At 41.3% G+C, this 18,474-nt stretch overlaps 1 protein-coding gene and 1 long non-coding RNA gene across 5 annotated transcripts in view; both read left to right on the top strand.

The window, feature by feature from the left end:
- The window catches only part of LOC146492779 (uncharacterized), a 100,000-nt gene extending 87,196 nt beyond the window's left edge, over nt 1–12,804 (top strand). The window contains exon 4 of the long non-coding RNA XR_014871995.1: nt 1–12,804. This exon is cut by the window's left edge and continues 16,131 nt beyond it. This is a non-coding gene — a long non-coding RNA (uncharacterized LOC146492779).
- The window catches only part of pvrl2l (PVR cell adhesion molecule related 2 like), a 381,196-nt gene that overhangs the window by 344,069 nt on the left and 18,653 nt on the right, over nt 1–18,474 (top strand). The window lies entirely within an intron of this gene.

Here is an 18,474-nt window from a genome sequence, read left to right on the forward strand (position 1 = left end):
AAGCACTTTAAGTGCTCCCGGAGAGTAGAAAAGTGCTATATAAGAATCAGTCCTCATCCATCCTTTCCTCTTTCTCAGATTGTTCCTGAGTTTGCTTCAGTTCAGGTTTTCCTTATTGGATATTAGATTGAGCTTTTGTGTTAGTAAAATTAATACAATCTTGAAAACTTGTCCATTTGATATCAGTTTTTATACTAAAAGTACTCTTACATCTCTGGATACAACCCCAATCCTAACTCTAACAAGCCAATAATAACTCATCGTTGATGGTGATTAATCCTTTGCCACATAACTGTACTTAAGTTCATTTATCAAACAGGTCACCTGCTGCCACCAGAGGCACCGATCTTCTCTTCTTAGGTTTGATTTCCTACTAAAAGTTGCTCTTGGGATCTTTGGGAAGTGAGTGTGTCTAAAGAGGAAACGCTTAGTTAAACTCCTAAGGAATAGGTAATGGTTACATAAGACTTTGTAAAAGTGGCCCTGAGAGCCTGATTAAATGTTTCCTGTCCTGAATCGGGAAGAGAAACCGCAATAAAGCTTATTAAATAATCACATAGTCATTCTGCCCCTGCTGTAAAATTTTCTGATTACAGCAGGTCTGTTTCACCAGTGGCGTCGACTGGTAAACAGAGGTGCTGTTGTTATGGTAACATTATGTTCTACCACATGATTTAAAGAGGTGGTTAAAATATTAAGTCAGTGTGTTTTTTTTGGGGGGGGGGGGGCAGCTTGTGACTTTTGTCAAGAGGTTTCACTTTGTTTTAAATGTTATTATTATAGAGCATTAACACTCATACCTACCAAAAAAATGTTATATCTAAAATAAAAATGTAAGCTGGTAATTTGTCCATATGACTATTATGAGTCATTAAAAGGGAAAAACAATCCAAAGGCCATGAAGCTCAGTTTAGGTATAGTAAATAATTTATTATTAAATATTTCATGAAAACAGTCCATTTCCCTCTGCAGTATCATTTACTGCCCTCACTTTGCATATTGCTCCTAAACGGCTTAATGTAGGTGTTTGTATCTCACACTGATATCCTCTACATTAAAGGTATAATGCTTATTAGCATTAAATATTAGTACTAATTATCATATGGAGGCTTACAGCAGGCCAAAGCTTATACTGTAGGGCTTTAATGTGAAATGCTGTGTGCAGTTTTGTGATGTTTGTGTACTTTCTGTGCTTTTTTTATGTTATTTTTGGTTATCCCTGTGCCCTTTGTGTGCAGTTTTGTGTATGTGTGATATTATGATGTGCGCTATTTTGGGGTTGTGGCTATGAGTTCATTCACTTTGCTGCTGTATGCATGCATGGATTTGTTTTGTGCATGTGTGTGTGTGTGTGTAGGTCAGCAGTGAGGGGACAGATGACCGATAGGGTTCCAAGGACAGCGAGGCCATGAGGGCCTTGGGGTTTATGCGCGTTTTTGTCTATGTGTGTGAGTGTTTGGGGGTGCGTGTGTGAATGATTCGGTGTGGCAGTGGATGGCAGGAAGCATACGGTTCCCCGCTAGCAGAGAACAGTGTCACAGTGAGTGGAGCTAATACACACACAGACACACACACACACATATATTTAAACGCTGACAGACACAGAAAAACACACAGACTTTACTCAGGGAGACAAAGAGGCCACAAAAAACTAGACAAACACAGACAAAGGTTTACACACAGACGGAGGTGTGAGCCATCATTCAAACATATTCATTTACAAGGACAGAAAGCTGAAAAATGCACTCAAGTGCACGCTAGACAAACAGAGACCTTCCCAGTGCTCCTGTGGCAAACAAACATGCTCTTCCTTTTCCGCACACCTATTAACGCTCATTTAGCAGAGAAAGGTGGGAAGGGAAATGAACCTAAACTGTCAGCACAGCCTTCAGGAAGACAGTTCAAATTGTAGTTTTTTTTTATTCTTTATTAATTTTTTAATGCTTGGGATCGAGTTTACTTTAGATCGGATAGAAGCAGCTGCAACCACCTTTTTATAATATTCTGTAATGACTTTCATGTGGCATTCTGTATTTACATGGTTGAAATCACACATCAATTTACAGCTGCAGGCCTTTCATTATTTCATAAGTGAATAGGCCATGATGCAAAAGTATAAAACACATCAATATATTATGATGTTTTTCAAGGCAATTGAAAAGTGTCCCACTGTGATATCGGATCAGAAAGAAAACTCTAATCAATACTTAATTTGACTTTATCTGTGTCAAAAAGTAGATTTTAATTACCATATATGTGTAAATTTTTAATGCAAGCATATGGAGATTTTCATCAGTGAGCGTTCATATATGCACCGCTCTCCTGCTTTTGATCATATTCAGGATATGATGTTAAGCTGCTTGGATCCTTCCAAGTCAAGGCTGCATAAAGTAGCAGGGATGGTGTTTATCTGCAGAGCCAACCTGGACTTCAACTTTACCCTGGTTTGCTCAGCACAAAGCTAATAAGAGTTTCAACAAGCTTTTGGGTTAGTGTGGATATGAAGCATATTTAGTTCAGCAAGATGATCTTGAAGCGTAACTGCACTCACCAAAAAATAAAATGCTAGCATTCAGCAACATCACCACTAAGCACCTTTTTCGTCCCCAACAACTGCTTATGTAGTCTTACTTATGTGCCCTCAGCCACACAGCCTAGAGACCTGGTAGTGACACCACACTCCCACAGCAAGGGCGAAATATGTGAATTCCCAAAGAGCACCATGAAAACCTCCATGCATTTGCTTTGGTTTCCAGTAGACTGCAGCATTAGCTGATAGTCTGCATGGATTACCCCAACTTTTCTGCAAATACTCACCAACTGCTCACCAAATAGTAGTGAAATTGTGAAAAACAGCACACACATGCTGTGTCCCAATTCGGGGTATGCACGCTTGAAGTACGCACACTACGCGTACTACGTACGGTGCGTACTATAAGTACGAGAAGTGCGGAAGTGAGAGGCTTGTGAAATGGGACGGTATATGCTTCGTCGCGCTGTTCAGGTTGCCTAGCAACCATGATACTAACCGCGAGACACGCTACATACAGCTTTGTTTGACAGAAATGAAGGAGAAAAATGTTTTGTTGGTCAATCATTTTTGTCATGACATCACTTTGATTAGTTGAGTATCTGAGGCTGAGACCACAGGACTGTAAAACATGATTCAAGGGCTTCATTTCTGTACTGAACAGTCATTTAAGATTAGCTAGTAAATAATAATTAGTTAATGTTGTTCATGAGACTAAAGTCATCTCACTATGGTAATGTAAATATAATATGGCCAATATTATAGTATTGTCAGATTATTATGATATATATATATATATATATATATATATATATCACTGACTGTCAGCTTGTTGTGTTTGTGGATATATGACTGACTTTAATTATCCATAAAATTATCAGATTCTCTGTAAGATTAAGGTCGACTATATGTATATTTAGAAGTAGAAGCTTTAAAACCAAGTTAATGCTGAAAGTACAAACATCACTAGTGTCACATAACTTTGCCGACATGTGGCCAACAGCAATGTTTTAATGTTCTTCGTTATTAAACATTCGCACATGAATAAGTGACGTCATATTCAGTACTTACTTTTGACAGTTCACTTTTCGGCCGCTCCCTTCTGCCGTATTTTGCGGCAAAATTATCCACACCCACCGCCGCGCTATGAATTGTGGGATATATGGGACCACGAAGCGTGCACCGGACCACGCTTGATATTTGGGGAAATCGACGGTGCATTTGGAGTGTGCATTTCAAGTACACTTCGAATTGGGACAGCCGTCGTCGCGTGGCGGTGACGTAACCGCACTTAAAATGCGTACTTCAAGCGTGCATACCCCGAATTGGGACACAGCAACAGCATCCTCTTTGCAACCCATTTAACCTGGCGACAAACAGCAACCACTTTACAACTGGTCAGGGAATATCTCCCTAGCAACTGGTGGTTGCTTGAGAAATATTTATCTTAGCCTTTGTGAACAAGGCTTCAGTCACATCTTATCACACTTGTGTAGTATTTATTTAAGTTTTGCACTTAACTAAGACAACAGGAAAATATCTAAACTTGTTAGTTACAAGAAAACTTAATCCAGGCATTTAATCGATATATTATGTTGATACCTGTCCATAAAACACAGCGACTTTAAGACGTACTAATTTCAGGATTTTACCGCTCCTCCTGCAGTGCCTCAACCTAACTCTTTGCAGTTGAGTTGCACTATAAGAAAACTGAAATAACAATAATGATATAATAATAATAATGGATTGCATTTATATAGCGCTTTTCAGGACCCCTCAAAGCGCTTTACAATTCCACTATTCACTCACTCTCACATTCATACACTGGTGAAGGCAGCTACAGTTGTAGCCACAGCTGCCCTGGGGCAGACTGACAGAAGCGAGGCTGCCATATTGCGCCATCGGCCCCTCTGGCCATCACCAGTAGGCGGTAGGTGAAGTGTCTTGCCCAAGGACACAACGACCGAGACTGTCCAAGCCGGGGCTCGAACCGGCGACCTTCCAATTACAAGACGAACACCCAACTCTTGAGCCACGATCGCCCCAGATAGAAGATATGTCTTCTTCTACTGCTACAATACAACAACATGTCTTTTATTTAAATATATTTGTTGGCTTTGACTGACATTGTTATTCCAGTGCTTAACAAAACAGTTTCCTGTGGACTATCTAAGCTTGCCAGGTTTCGTGCATGCTCGTGAATGATTAGCAAGCCCAGTGACCTCACATTGACCTTAATTAACCAGGCCTAGAGTTAAAAAAACAAAGTTTGGTTTGTTAACTCATCATGTTTTATCCCCCGTTTATCCCAAACAATAGTAGTTGATTTGGAACGGGAACAATAGTTGTTAAGAGCTGAGGACACTAAACAACATATTCAGCTGAGCAGGACTTGAACCTGAACCTGGCTTTCAAAATAGATGTGTCCATGGTCAACAATCACAATAGTCGGAAAAGTACGACAAGACTCCTCCATCATGGCTGAAAGATCCCTTCACATTATGAATGAAATGCATCCCTGGATCCATCAGAATATATGAATCCCTATTCCTGCTTCTGAGAGCATTAAGAGTGTGTCTCTTAATCTGTTCACATTTATTAAGAAAAAGTAATTAATCCAAAAATAACAGATTTAGTCCGATAGTTACACACACAGAGTATACTGGAGCCATTATTGTAATACCCGGTCCCTTGACGCTCTGAATGCGACATCTACAGTAAAAGGGTGAGGAGATTAGTCAGAGTGGGTGTGGATCTGTTTGAGTGTAGTTATGTCAATATCTAGGCATGTAGTCGGACACTATATTAACTGTATCAGCACAGCTATGAGTGGCTGCGATTTTACTCTTTTAACTGCTCTCAAGTTTATCCAGTTTATTGTGTGTGTACTTTATAATGTGCTTTCACCTTCTCGTGCCTGTGCCTCTGCACAGATCTGTGTTTTGTTTGTTAGAGCAAGAGCAGAATGCCCGAAATGTGTGTTTGTGTGCTTCCACGGTGCACGTTTGAATTTTCAGACCGTCACACGCCACCTGTCGACACGTTTGACCTTTCCACCCTTTGGTGTGTGTGGTTGCATACGCACCTCTCTTCACCTGTGCCTCTGTTTCAGCGGAAACCCCAAGCTCGCTGGTTAGCTACAGTTACCTGGTAACAGACAGCTGCTGTTGCCATGACGTTATGGGGCCACTCAGGTGTCCAAATTTGTTTGAATGATGGATGATTGATTGTCAGTGATTAGATCTCACTTTCTCTTCCTCACACACACACACGCACACACACACACACGTAAATAAACATGAGTCTAAGTAACAGGAGGTCAAGCACGCACAAACAAGCATGAGCGCACACACACACACACAGAGCCACATCTTCATACTTGGGGGTGTCATGATTGGCTGTCAGGAGAAATGACCCCAATTTGGGCCTGTGGGACTTGAAGTTGTAGCGTGAAGTGTGTTTGAAGTGACATGTGGTGTGTGTGTGTGTGTGTCTGCAGGAGTGAGTGAACAGAACGGTAAAGTAGGCTGAATATTAAAAGTGCTCCCTTGGCTCTAGACCTGGGCAAAATAGCACTTGAATATATTCAAAAAGCTTGAAATAACCCAGGGAGTGCTCGATATAACTGGTCTCTCTTCCACACTTGAGGTCATTTCAAGTTTCTGCCAAGGCTGAAATTGAATGCACCCCAAGTCCTTCAAATATTACAACCCACTTTTGCATTCTTCCATTTTTGAGCAGGTATTACCCCACTAGCTTAACCTCTAAACTGTACTGCTCAGGCAGCTGGTATTAAGTGCCAAATTCACTCCTGGAGTTCCTTCTCACTCCTGCCAGGGTAAAAAGCTGAAGAAGAGTGGATGAGTGCGCAGTTGGCACGGCAGCCAAATGTCAGCTATAGTGTAACACTGCTATGATCTCTTAATTATCAGCTTAGCGTGCAGAAATGCGCGCAAATGGTCTGGGTCCCTGAGATTACAGTAGTTAAAATAATTTGAAGTAATCTTGTCATTTTATGCCACATTAGTGCTTTATGGCTCACGCGCGCACTTGCTTTTCGTTTGTTTGTTTCAGGGCATAAAAAATGCGTGCGACAACTACTAACAAAGTTTGTGCATACCTGTATTTTTAATTCTCAGTGATAACTTTACATTCAGCAGGCAGGAGGGATGATAAAAAGGTTTTAAATTGATGCATACACAAGGGGAATAAATTAAAGGCAAAATCAACATAAAGTGACTTGGTAAGATATTGAGCCAGCACATGCTGCCAGAACAGCTTCAGTCCATTGATTTTCCAAGACTCCAGAAGTCTGCTAGAGGGATGTAACAGCATTCTTTAAATGACGTGACTTAATTAGGTGTTTAGATGATGATGGTGAAGCGCTCTGTCTAACACATCAGTATGCTACCTCCCATAGGTGACTGTGAAAGTCAAAGCATATGATTCCCATTATTATAATGCTCATTACCCTTCCTGCTCTATGAACCAGAGGGCTGTCATCCTGGAAGAGACAACTCCTGTGAGGAAAGAAGTGCTTTATCTTTGAATAAAGTTGATTATTCAGAGCGGCTTTTTATCGATTTAGTAGTTGGCCTTTCGTCTGAGAGGACAGCTACAAACACACCGCCTCGCGTTGACATCAAGTGTTGACATTTTTACTTCAATCTATCCCGGATCACACAAAATCCCACGGTTTGTGTGCTTTGTTTTCATGCTACAAATCGCCATGCCAGAGCTATCTTGGAGTAAGACCATGACCCAGCTCTTCACAAACGTTGGCCCAGTTATTTGGAGTCGTGCCATGTTTTATTGACAGCTTTCACTGCAGTGCTAAAATGGAACAAAAGCAACCTGTTCATCTGGATTGAACCAAACTGAGCAGGTTAGCTTTGACAGCAACTTCAAACTACGAATGGTTCGTGAAGAAGTTCAGATTCTAAATATATGAAAGAACGTGTGTAGACCTGTTTGTTTTTCAAGTGTTAGGGACAAAAAAGCACATTTTCATAACACACATGATCAGAAAGAACTGATCATTTCTTGCACCAAGAGTTTGTTTGGGGTACATAAGTAGAAATAAGCTGTTTGACACAAAACTAAGACCTCTGCAGCAAGTTGGGAAAGTTTAAAAAGTGCTTCTAGAAAGGAGGTGATTAAACAATACATGGTTCAAATGTGTCTGACTTTTTTTTTATTGCCTTGTTAATACCAATTTTTTACACACCTTCTCTAAAATGGGATTTGGACACACAAGATGGAAAAAGCTTCTGACCGTGTCTGAGCTCTCAAAGCAAACAAAGACAAACATCCTTGGGACACACGAGGGTAAAATAGTAAAAAAAGTTGGTACGGAAAATTCAGCGATCGCCTCTGTCAGCCTGGGGCACCATAAGCACCAAAGGGGGTAATATTGTGTGTTGCAATGAAGAAAAAGTGGGCACAATTTGTAGAAATACACACAGATTTAATCCAGCAGTGAAGATAATAAGCCTTTAACACATTTAAACCCTCTCGTATGGATGAATCGTTCAATACCTGTGCGAGTCGGCTGATATTAATAGCAATGCATCTTTTCAGCAGCCAAGATTGAAAATCAGCCCTAATTCTCATTTCTTTAATGGCATGAAGCTTTGTACTTTTTTTGCCTTTGTGCTCTTACTTCTATCAATATTTCCCAACTCTCTCCGAAAAATCTATTAAAACTTGCTTAGATAAGATTTGGTATTACGAACAGAACCTGCTGGTGCTCTTTCAGTGTTTAACACTCTCACTCCCAACCTGCTTAAAACACAAGAAAGGAGAAAAATATGATTTAAAAAAATCATGAAAAAAATATGACAGTGCATTGGACAGAATACATAATCTTACATGGTCAGTCGTTGAGCCCTCTTTATTCTAATACATGGCTTTTTAGGCATTATTAATCAAGTTCTTTGTAATAATACACTAAAATGCATGCAGGAAATTAATACATAAATAATAAATACATAAAAGCAGCCTCTGATTTTTTTATTATTTATCTATTGATACATTAATAATCACTCAATTACAAGTGACTGGCTAAAGTTCGTTGGGCCCAAATTGCTTGGGTTCAGTCATTTTGTTATCTCCTCCACCACATAACCAGCAACAACCTTAATAATAACTAGTTAAATATTCACTGAGTGGCCACCAAACTACAAAGCTTGTATTGTTCACTTCAGCTGGCCTCATCACTCATGTTTTGCAGCTAAGGCTGCGCAATATAGGAAAAACAATTCTCACAGTATCCATCCATCCATCTTCCCTTGTAGTATCATTTTTCATATTTGTTAATGTCAATATATATCATGATATCATACCTTATCATTACTTGTCTCAAGTATAACAATATAATATATTAAATAATATTTATTCTCTGTCAGAAGACAAGAAGAATATGCTAAAAGTACTATAGAAAATTATTATAATTGTTTTTAACTTTATACTGTTTATATATAATCTCAAAAACTGCTCTAATCACAGTCATGTCTCAATGAAGTGGACAGTGACACTCATATATGGTGTGACTTGACCTCAAATCCTGTCATTACACCATATGGGAGCTGGTAACGAGGGTCAACTACTTTAATCTGACACTTTGTACTTTGCTTAATTTTGTCGTGTCTTTTAAAATAAGGTGGATTGTTGCATTCATGATATCACTGTGTATCTTCATCTTCTTCTTCTTTGTAAAAAGTGCAGTATGGGAGAACGTGTAAAGTCTCACACTTTAAATGCTGGCACTGCTTCCAATGGTAAAAAAATCTCCACAGTCACCAGTGGGGCAATCGTGGCTCATCTTGTAATCGGAAGGTTGCCAGTTCGAGCCCCGGCTCCGACAGTCTCGGTCGTTGTGTCCTTGGGCAAGACACTTCACCTACCGCCTACTGGTGGTGGTCAGAGGGCCCGGTGGCGCCAGTGTTCGGCAGCCTCGCCTCTGTCAGTGCGCCCCAGGGTAGCTGTGGCTACAATGTAGCTGCCATCACCAGTGTGTGAATGTGTGTGTGAATGGGTGGATGATTGTGTATAGTGTAAAGCGCTTTGGGGTCCTTAGGACCAAGTAAAGCGTTATACAAATACAGGCCATTTACCATTTACCATTACCTGCCTTTGTGTGAACATTCGTCACAGCTTGCAGCGTATGCTCTTCTGCTTTTTTGTTGTATTTTAAATATACAAAATATACAGACATGTCCTTGGTCCCATCTTTTCAGCAAAGTCCATTTAATCAGGGTTTCCATTCCAAAACTAGTTAACAAAAGTTACTAAATAACTAAGTAAGTGAAATGCAATAGCTTAATAAAAGTAATACATACTTGTTACAATGTAAGAGTAAACAGAATACACTTAAACATCACTAAACCCGACCTTCATCTGAATGCTAGCTATCCCACATCTGAAACACAGCTATAGGGACCGACCCAGGCCAGCTGACTGGTGGCTCTCTGGGGCCCCTGCCCTGTGCATTTTACTGTATGCAGTGAGGATGAAGGGACCCTCCGACTCATTTGTGCCCCAGGCCTTACCCATGATAGAGTGTTGTAAGTTGCATCACATGAAACGCTTTGTGACTTTGTTGTACTTGTCCTGGGAATAACAAAGTTCTGATAGTGTACTGTTCCCCCTACTGTGGCCCAATTCCACTACACCTCTGAAGTGCCTCCACAAAGAAACAATTCACTCTGTTGTCGGTTTAAACAGCCGATTTTCCACTCCATACTGAGCACGTCCTCAGTTCTTGGTCCCTCTGAAAAATCTCCTTTGATGCACCTTCCTTTGCACGCCTCCCCCCCAGCCGCCCGCCCCCTCCCCAGCCGCCCGCCACCTCCTCCAAGTGGTTTGATGTAATTTGACTAGGTAGGTGACATCTCTTTTAAGAGAGGGGACAACTTGAAATGTCAGCTTCAGTGTGTTTACACAAAGAAAGGAGAAGAGGCAGAGGTACCGAGGAGGCAAGTCGGTAAACGTTTCACTCCTTTTCTCTCCTACTTCACATGTTTCTCCCTCTTCGTTTGCGTTTTCTCCCCCTTTTCTCCTCCAGCCGATTTCTCCCTCTCTCTCCGAGTGTGACCTAGTTTGATCCTGAATGGTTTGGGGCTGTCGGTCTCTGAGATAAACTCATTTGCTCTGGATCATTTGGAGAGCAATGCCATTTCGCTCCCCCTACCCCCCCACCACACGCTCCCCCCGCTCTCCTCTACCCTCGATGTTATTTGGGGTTGCGAGCAACAGAATGCGTCGAACGTGTCTGGGTGCGCGCGTGTGCATATGTGTGTGTTCTTTAATCTGTTAAGTGGGGGGAGACATGGGGAGAAAAGGACAGAAAAAGCTCACACACAGAGCTGTCAGAAAATGAAAGGGGATCTCTGGCTTCAGATAAGGTTGTGAAGTGTTGCATATCCAAAGATATCTGTCTCACAAACACAGAGCACTGATAGGCAGATTTATTCAAAAAGGTCACGCTGCGCTTGCGTTCGTCTTGCGTTTGTATGAGCTTCAATATGCAATGGGATTTTAAAGATCCCATCAGATCTGCTTCCCTATTAGAGACACGTGTAGGTGCGCCATGTGTGTTTTTGCGTGTGTGCTTTGTTTCTCTGCAGGCTGCCGAAGCTGCCGTACTGTAAGAGAAAAGCCGTGGGTTGGACGGCTCTCATCTAGTCTCAGAAGGCTAATTACACTGAGTGCACAGTGATGGAGCTGCCTTGAAATTATTTATGATTCTTCCGTTGTCCCACTTGTTCTCATCAGCCAAGTCATCATCTGATGTGTCCTCAATTGGCAAATAATTTCTGATCCCCCATCCTTCCGTTGTCCTCATTTTCTTTTGTTTTCTCCAGCAATTACAGTGCAGCCACCTCGTACACGCAAATATCTTCAAGCAGCCAAGAAGAGTTTGTCTGTATTGGAGCTTTGCTAGCTTTGGGAAAGGCTGCTTCCAAAAACCTGACATTTAAAATTGATGTTTTACATCATTAAAACAATTTCAGCTATAAAACTCTCTGGTACCACAGCTGCACTCAATACAATCTCTCAGCCTCTAGCTTTTTCCTGGTTTCCTCCTCAGGGAGAACTCCAACAAAAAAGGACCCTGAAACATTATCAGTGCAACTATCAGCCCTTCAAAACTGTGTGCATTTGTTTGCAACATATCAGAGATGAAACAGGCACCTGAATTACAGAATCTTAGGAGCAGAAGAAAGCAGCCCCACTGTAGCCTGAGCAGCAGCACTTGTTTTTAGGCTGGTTTGTCTCATCTCGTCATAGAAATCCTCAAGTAATTAGTGCAAATATCTTCAAATAAAGCACACGCTTGTTCACATCATTACCATGATAAAGCTCCAGTTCTTTGAATAATTCAACCAAAAAACACATTTTTGCTCAATAAATAAATTTAATGATTTGAAAAACTCCTGCTTTGGTATTTCTAATATTCACTCCAAGCCCAAATCTCCAGCAAACACTCAGCTTAAATCAAAAGAGTGATGGATATGGTGCTCATTTAGCTTAGAAATGTTGGTGACATAAAAGGAAGAAAAGTGGTAACTTTACAGTTTGAACAATCAGCGTATATATTCAGTAGGAGACGACTGTACTCAGTGGCTAAAACTTTACCTCGAGACTTCACAGATGGGATGACACCACAGTGGCTATGTGGAGACTATATATGCAGGCCGAGGGTCTTGAACCTGCTGCTCGTCCATTTCCAGCGGCTCCTTTTGATGTTGACATCAAATTAAATTAATATGAATATGAAAAAATTTGTTTACTTTCACTGCCAAGGCTGCTGGCTTACCAGTGTGTTTTATCTGCTCTTTATTTGTTTTAGTCTACTTTCAACTAAAATCCATTTCTTCTATTACTTAAAAAAAAAATGAAACCATATATTTAATTTATTATCTAAGTGGGTTAAAATTAGGTAGGATCTTTTGCACAAACACAGGTAGGGAACTTTGCTCGATTTAGCATCATCCATCCATTCGCTTCTGCTTATCCTGGGTCGCGGGCAGAGATGCAATCAGATGTAATCCGATTACTTTTTTCAAGTAACGAGTAAAGTAAGGGATTACTATTGCAAAAACGGTAATTAGATTACCGTTACTTTCCCGTAGGAACGCTGCGTTACTGTGTTACTAAAACCTTGATTTTTTTGCGAGAATGTCTCATGACAGTGACGTAAGCGAGTGCGACGTTCGTGACAACAGCTGTGTGCAGATCAACAATGGATCATATATCGAGTGCGGGAGAGAGTATGAGCGTGCAGCGTTTAAAGCGTGGAAGTACTGACCTTACTTTGACTTTGATTCCATAAAAAGTGACAAAAACATTAGTGTCCATTGTGCGTGGGAAGAAAACTTCTTTTTACAGTGAAGAAACCCCTAAACTTCCGAGCAAGCACCGAGTAGCTACGACGTGATGGGAAACTCACAGAGAAACTCGCGGATTCTTCCACTGACCGCTGCGGCACACCTGCACCAGGGTAAACCTCCGCCTACCCCACTCCTGCTTTACAGGTGAAAATAGAGCAACAGGACCGCTAGTCTTTGACTTTATTTATTTTCTGCTGTGTTTTACTTGCATCTATTTGAAAGACTGAGTGTAAACACAAAAAATATTTTATTTTATGTGCTGGAATGTGCAGAAAATAGGTTTAAATATTAAACTAATTTCTTCCAGTCAGTGAATGTTGCATATAATTATTATTTTTTTGCTTGATGCATAAAGTTAAAAGATTAAAACAAATAAAACAAGTTTTAAAAAGAGACTTTTCCATTTGATTACATTTTGTATGATGGGCTGAAAGATCTATCGCTTTATCACCTATTCAGGTTGTAAATCGTGTTTTTAAAAAGTAACTAAGTAACTAAGTAATTAATTACTTTTGAAAATAAGTAATCAGTGAAGTAACGGGATTACTTTTTGGGGAAGTAATCAGTAATTAGTTACTGATTACTTTTTTCAAGTAACTTGACCAACACTGGTCGCGGGGAGCGCTGGAGCCTATCCCAGCTGTCTTAGGACGAGAGGCAGGATACACCCTGGACAAAGACAACCATTCGCACTCACATTTACTCCCGCATTCACACCTATGGTTTTAGTTTAGTGTTAGTGTTTCCAGTTAACCTAACCCCACTCAGTGCATGTCTTTGGATGTGGGACGAAGCCGGAGAACCCACACAAACACGGGGAGAACATGCAAACTCCACACATAAAGACCCTGGAATTGAACTCAGGACCTTCTTGCTAACCACCGTGACACGTTAACATACCAAATAATCATCTAAAGCTAACATCAGAGTAGTGAAGTGACTTTAATTTACAAGTACCAGAAACGTTGATAGAGTAAGAATTTTTAATTGGCCGGCTGCATCACCTTCATTTTAAGCACATAGTATGTTTTGGAGCAAAATTCCTCACAAACGGCTAAAGTCAGTTGCCGCCCCTGGTACCGACCAATGAATGAGTCCAGCTGTATTCAGTTGCATATATAGACAGACTACTCCTAAAACATGTTTGCCTTTTCTAATCAATTGACTGTGTCTGTGGATTTGAAGTCAACAACAATAATTGCATGTTTAACCTCTGATACTACACTCGCTGCAGGGGAGGTGTGCCAGAGGAGAGGTTTCTCAATATAAAACAGCTGCAGTTACACATAAAATCCGCTTTAATGTGCAACACACCATTTAATTATGCAGATCTTCGCAGAGCTCTCTTCCTCTCGTTCTGCTTCTTTCTCTCCCACTCACCTTTTCCATTCTCTTCACCACTCTTTCCCTCCCTCACTCGCCATCTCTTGGACCTCTTTTCTGAAGTGCCTAGCAAAAAGGAAATACATTTTTAGGTTCTAAGATTATAATCATTTCGTTTTTATTCATCATAATTGCTTGCTGATTGCAGTAATTTCTCTGCACTTATAATTTTAGAAGTCTTTTTAGTGCTTGGTGGCCGTATGCGGCATGCCATATTTATAGATTTATGTTTATCCTGTCCGTGTGTGCGCGTGTGTGACTGTGAGTCAGTTTGTCTTTTCAGAGCTGGTAAATACAAGAGGGCGCACTAATGTCGCTTTTTGTGAGTCAGAGTTGTTGTTGGTGATGGCGGCGGAGTGGGGAGCCTTGGGAAAAATAGGTGTTTTTCTAAAGAAAGGATAAAGAAACACTGGCATTTCTTCATGTTGGCACTCCAGCAGAGAGCAAGTGAGCAACAGACTGAGATATAAAGCAACGGAGCGGCTGTGAAACGGAAGGAAACAAAGTGAGTGAGCGTGAAATAATTGGAGGCATAAAGAAGCACAGTGCAGTAATCTGATGAAGGACTGAAGGACGATAAGTGTCAAAAGAGAAAAAGTCGTTAAAACATGGCATCGGAAAGAATGAGAAGATGCAGAGAGGAGGGGAAAGGGGAGAGGAACTATGAGAGGCAGTTGTTTTTCCAGTGTCACTCACGGCCTCCCTCGGGAGTGTTTAGACCTTTAAAACCTCCTCTTTTCCAGAGGCCGCTAACACTCCTATCACCCTTTCCCCCTCCTCTTCCCTCCATCGTTTCACTGCTACACATCTCTCCATCGCCCTCCTGCTTGAACTCCAGCACTGCTGAGTTTTCTCTCCTCCATCCCCGCCTCGCTTTCATTCTGCTCTCTGTTTTCCTTCCTTCCTTCTGTTCCTTCCTCTGTTTTCCTCTCCCGTCGCTCCTCTTTTGTTCCCGCCGACTCTCAGATCTTCGTATTCTTTTCTCGACTCCCCTCCTGTTTCCCACCTTCCCTCCGACACTGAAGCCGCTATTTATAAATTGACTAACTGTATGCGAGCGTGGCGTTCGGGGAGAGAGGCAGGCGGAATGAAAGGAAGTGCGCGAATTGTTTGGTGCTGGTGTGCAAAAACAAAGCTGTGCGACAAACTTCAGCTGCTGAATCTGTAACGGTCGTTCACGTCCCGTCACGCTGCATCGCGTCATGTTACATTTCAGGCATGCAGCCGCAGCAGTTTGTAGAAAAACCTGTTTCTTTTAAAGTTCTCGGAGGTCTCGAGCAATTTTTCTCAAAACATTTGGTTAACACGGCTTTAAAAAAAAGTCTGAGGCAGCTATTCAATCAACTGTGAGTTTAGCGTTCACTTCTTGAAATGGCCTTTTATGGATGAGTGAACAGCAGCACCAGCCTTCAGTTCTGAGTATAACATCATTTCACTGGTTATTGTTACAACTCCCCATTTTCTACAGGACTGTGAATCTGTGCGACTTCTGCAAGACAGACATTGTTTGACTTGAAATTACAAAAAAATAGGCTTTACTGCTGGCGTGTGTTGCTTCACACACATTTTGAACGCTTGTCTTTCGCTCACAGTCAACAAAGTCTGCAGAGCCCATGGACTGTATATAAGAAAAGGCATATAGCCTTTTATTGAGACAAGTGACGCCGATGCTAACGTGTGTTAAACTTGCCAGCAACTACTACTGCTCGCTTGATCAGTTAGATCAATAATAATCTAAAGACTTTTTGAATATACAAAGTGATGCTAATTTTCTAGCTCCCATTCAGACTCCCATGCAGCACGATGAAGAAGATGAAGGAGGGTTTGCTTCATGGGGGGGCTCCCTTGTGACTGACACTCCCCAGTGTATCAGCTGGCAGTGTCCTTGGGCTGTCAGTCAGATCTGTAATGTCTGGTGTCAAGAAATCAAGACTGCAAAAGCCAAAATGCTACAGTTGAGGCTCAAAAAGGGTGATGTCACAGTTGCTATGCTGTATATATACGCAGTGTTGGGGAGTAACGGAATACATGTACCGCCGTTACGTATTTAAAATACAAAATATGAGTAACTGTATTCCGTTACAGTTACCGTTTAAAAAGGTGGTATTTAGAATACAGTTACTTTGTTGAAATAAATGGATTACACGGCGGTACTTCCCTGTTTCATATTGTGGCGGGTCAGGACTGTTTGGGTTTTGTTTGACAGCTACGTTCTGTTGTTCCAGGTGGCAGCGTTACGGTTGCCATGGTTACATGGTGACGCTCTCTCTGCGTGTTTCCTGGGTGAGAGAGCGCCTGTTGTTGTTGTGCTAAGCTAATAGGCAGAATGCTACAGGTATAGCTCTACAGAATGTAGCATCATAGGCAGTGTAGTCCGTGCTGCAGGGAGAATGGACTGCCATACACGTTATGTGTCTGTGAGCGAGGGAGGGAGAAAAAGGAAAAGTACGAGCTGTCATCGAGCAAAAACAGGAGCTGGAAGCATGTAAATATAATAATAACCACTGCAGCCAAGAAGAGAGCCTGACGAGCCCAGTTGTAAGTAAGCTATTAAGACTCGACTGTACACCGTGTTCGTGTTTTCCTCCAAAAACAATAAGTTCCGTTGGAGCAGCCTTTCAACGCCTCTCTCTGTCTCTGCTAGCAAAGTTGACCCAGACAACAAAGTAAAGCTAGTTTTCAGCTACGAGCCCGACACAGAACCCACCGTATTAGCCAGAGGTCCCTTTACTACGGTTCGGAGCCGCGGACCTTCAGTAACAGTAATAAATCACAGCAATAGTACATTCATGTAGTTGTAAACAGCATGATAATATATTAAGTAATCCAAAGTATTCAGAATACGTTACTCTCATTGAGTAACGTAACGGAATACGTTACAGAATACATTTTGGGGCGTGTATTCTGTATTCTGTAATGAAATACATTTTAAAAGTAACCTTCCCAACACTGTATATACGTTAGCATAACAGTAAAGGGTTAGCCTTTGAGGTACCACAGCTGTCATAAATCCCTCAGGACTGCTGATTAACCAAAGCACATGGTTTAAACATAATGCCGTCGCTGATGTTATCGACTGTTGACGCTGACCTGAAATTCCTGAACATTATAAGCAGATTTTTAGTTGAGCACTTGTTTTGCTGCATGCTGTTTTTTTGGTGAGTTAAATTTTTTATATATTTTTTTATTCATGTTGTGTATCAGAGAGAGTTAAGAGCGGGCCTTGGGCGCAATGTGTTTCTCTATTGGCTAATACAGCCCACACACTGGAGCCTTTCGCATGGGAGAGAAATGGAGCACTTTACACAGGGATTGTTATTTCAGTTTCATTTAAACTCCATGTGATACAGTAGCAATTTCTCACCACTTGAGTGTCACTTAGATAATAGCATTATATCTGCAGATTTGGGGTGCTCAGCTGCCAGGCGATGGAGTGAAAAACGGACAGAAATAGACGGCGCTAAAGGAGTGAAGGTCTGCTGTGGTGCGCTTGTGCACACCAGTGAATTCTCACCCACTCGTTTTTTTACATTTAAAAAGTGTTGCTACAGTGCGAAGCCTAGGCTATTGATTTAAGAGTATGAATGTTTGATAATTCAGATAAATATTCTACAACTCCAGTAGGAACCAGCGCTGACGAGGAAATCGGCCGCTGTGAATTGAATCTAATGGATGACGTGAGTGAACGTGAAAGGCGAGGTTTTCTACGGTTTGTTTGAACCCAAAAAAAATAGAGCAGAATTTGTGTTGACTCACCACAGGTGAAACATCCATGTGGGAGATTTAAAAAGTTGAAGTAAATAAACAGAATCAAATGGACTTGGCCCTGCGGGTCATAAATAAGTGATTTTAAAACTTTTTGGTTGTTTGTTTTTCTGTTTATGTTGAACTTTTGGCTTGAACTAGGAGCTGGAAATAAATGTATATTGTTATGTTAAGGCATGTTTCCATCCATATATGGTGCAAATTTAAAAAGCATTCCCTATGATGTCCAGGAACCACTGCAACACAGTGGGAATGAGGCAAGAAGGTCCTGGGTTTGAATCCACTGGCCAGCTGTTGGCTCTCCTTGTTGAGTTTGATTTCCCTCTGCCTGCATTGGTTCTCTCCAGGCACTCCCAGAGCTTCCTCCCACAGTCCAAAGTAATGCTATTAGCTACACTGGTG

Source organism: Neolamprologus multifasciatus, chromosome 22 (genome assembly GCF_963576455.1).
Source record: "Neolamprologus multifasciatus chromosome 22, fNeoMul1.2, whole genome shotgun sequence".
Lineage (NCBI taxonomy): Eukaryota > Metazoa > Chordata > Actinopteri > Cichliformes > Cichlidae > Neolamprologus > Neolamprologus multifasciatus.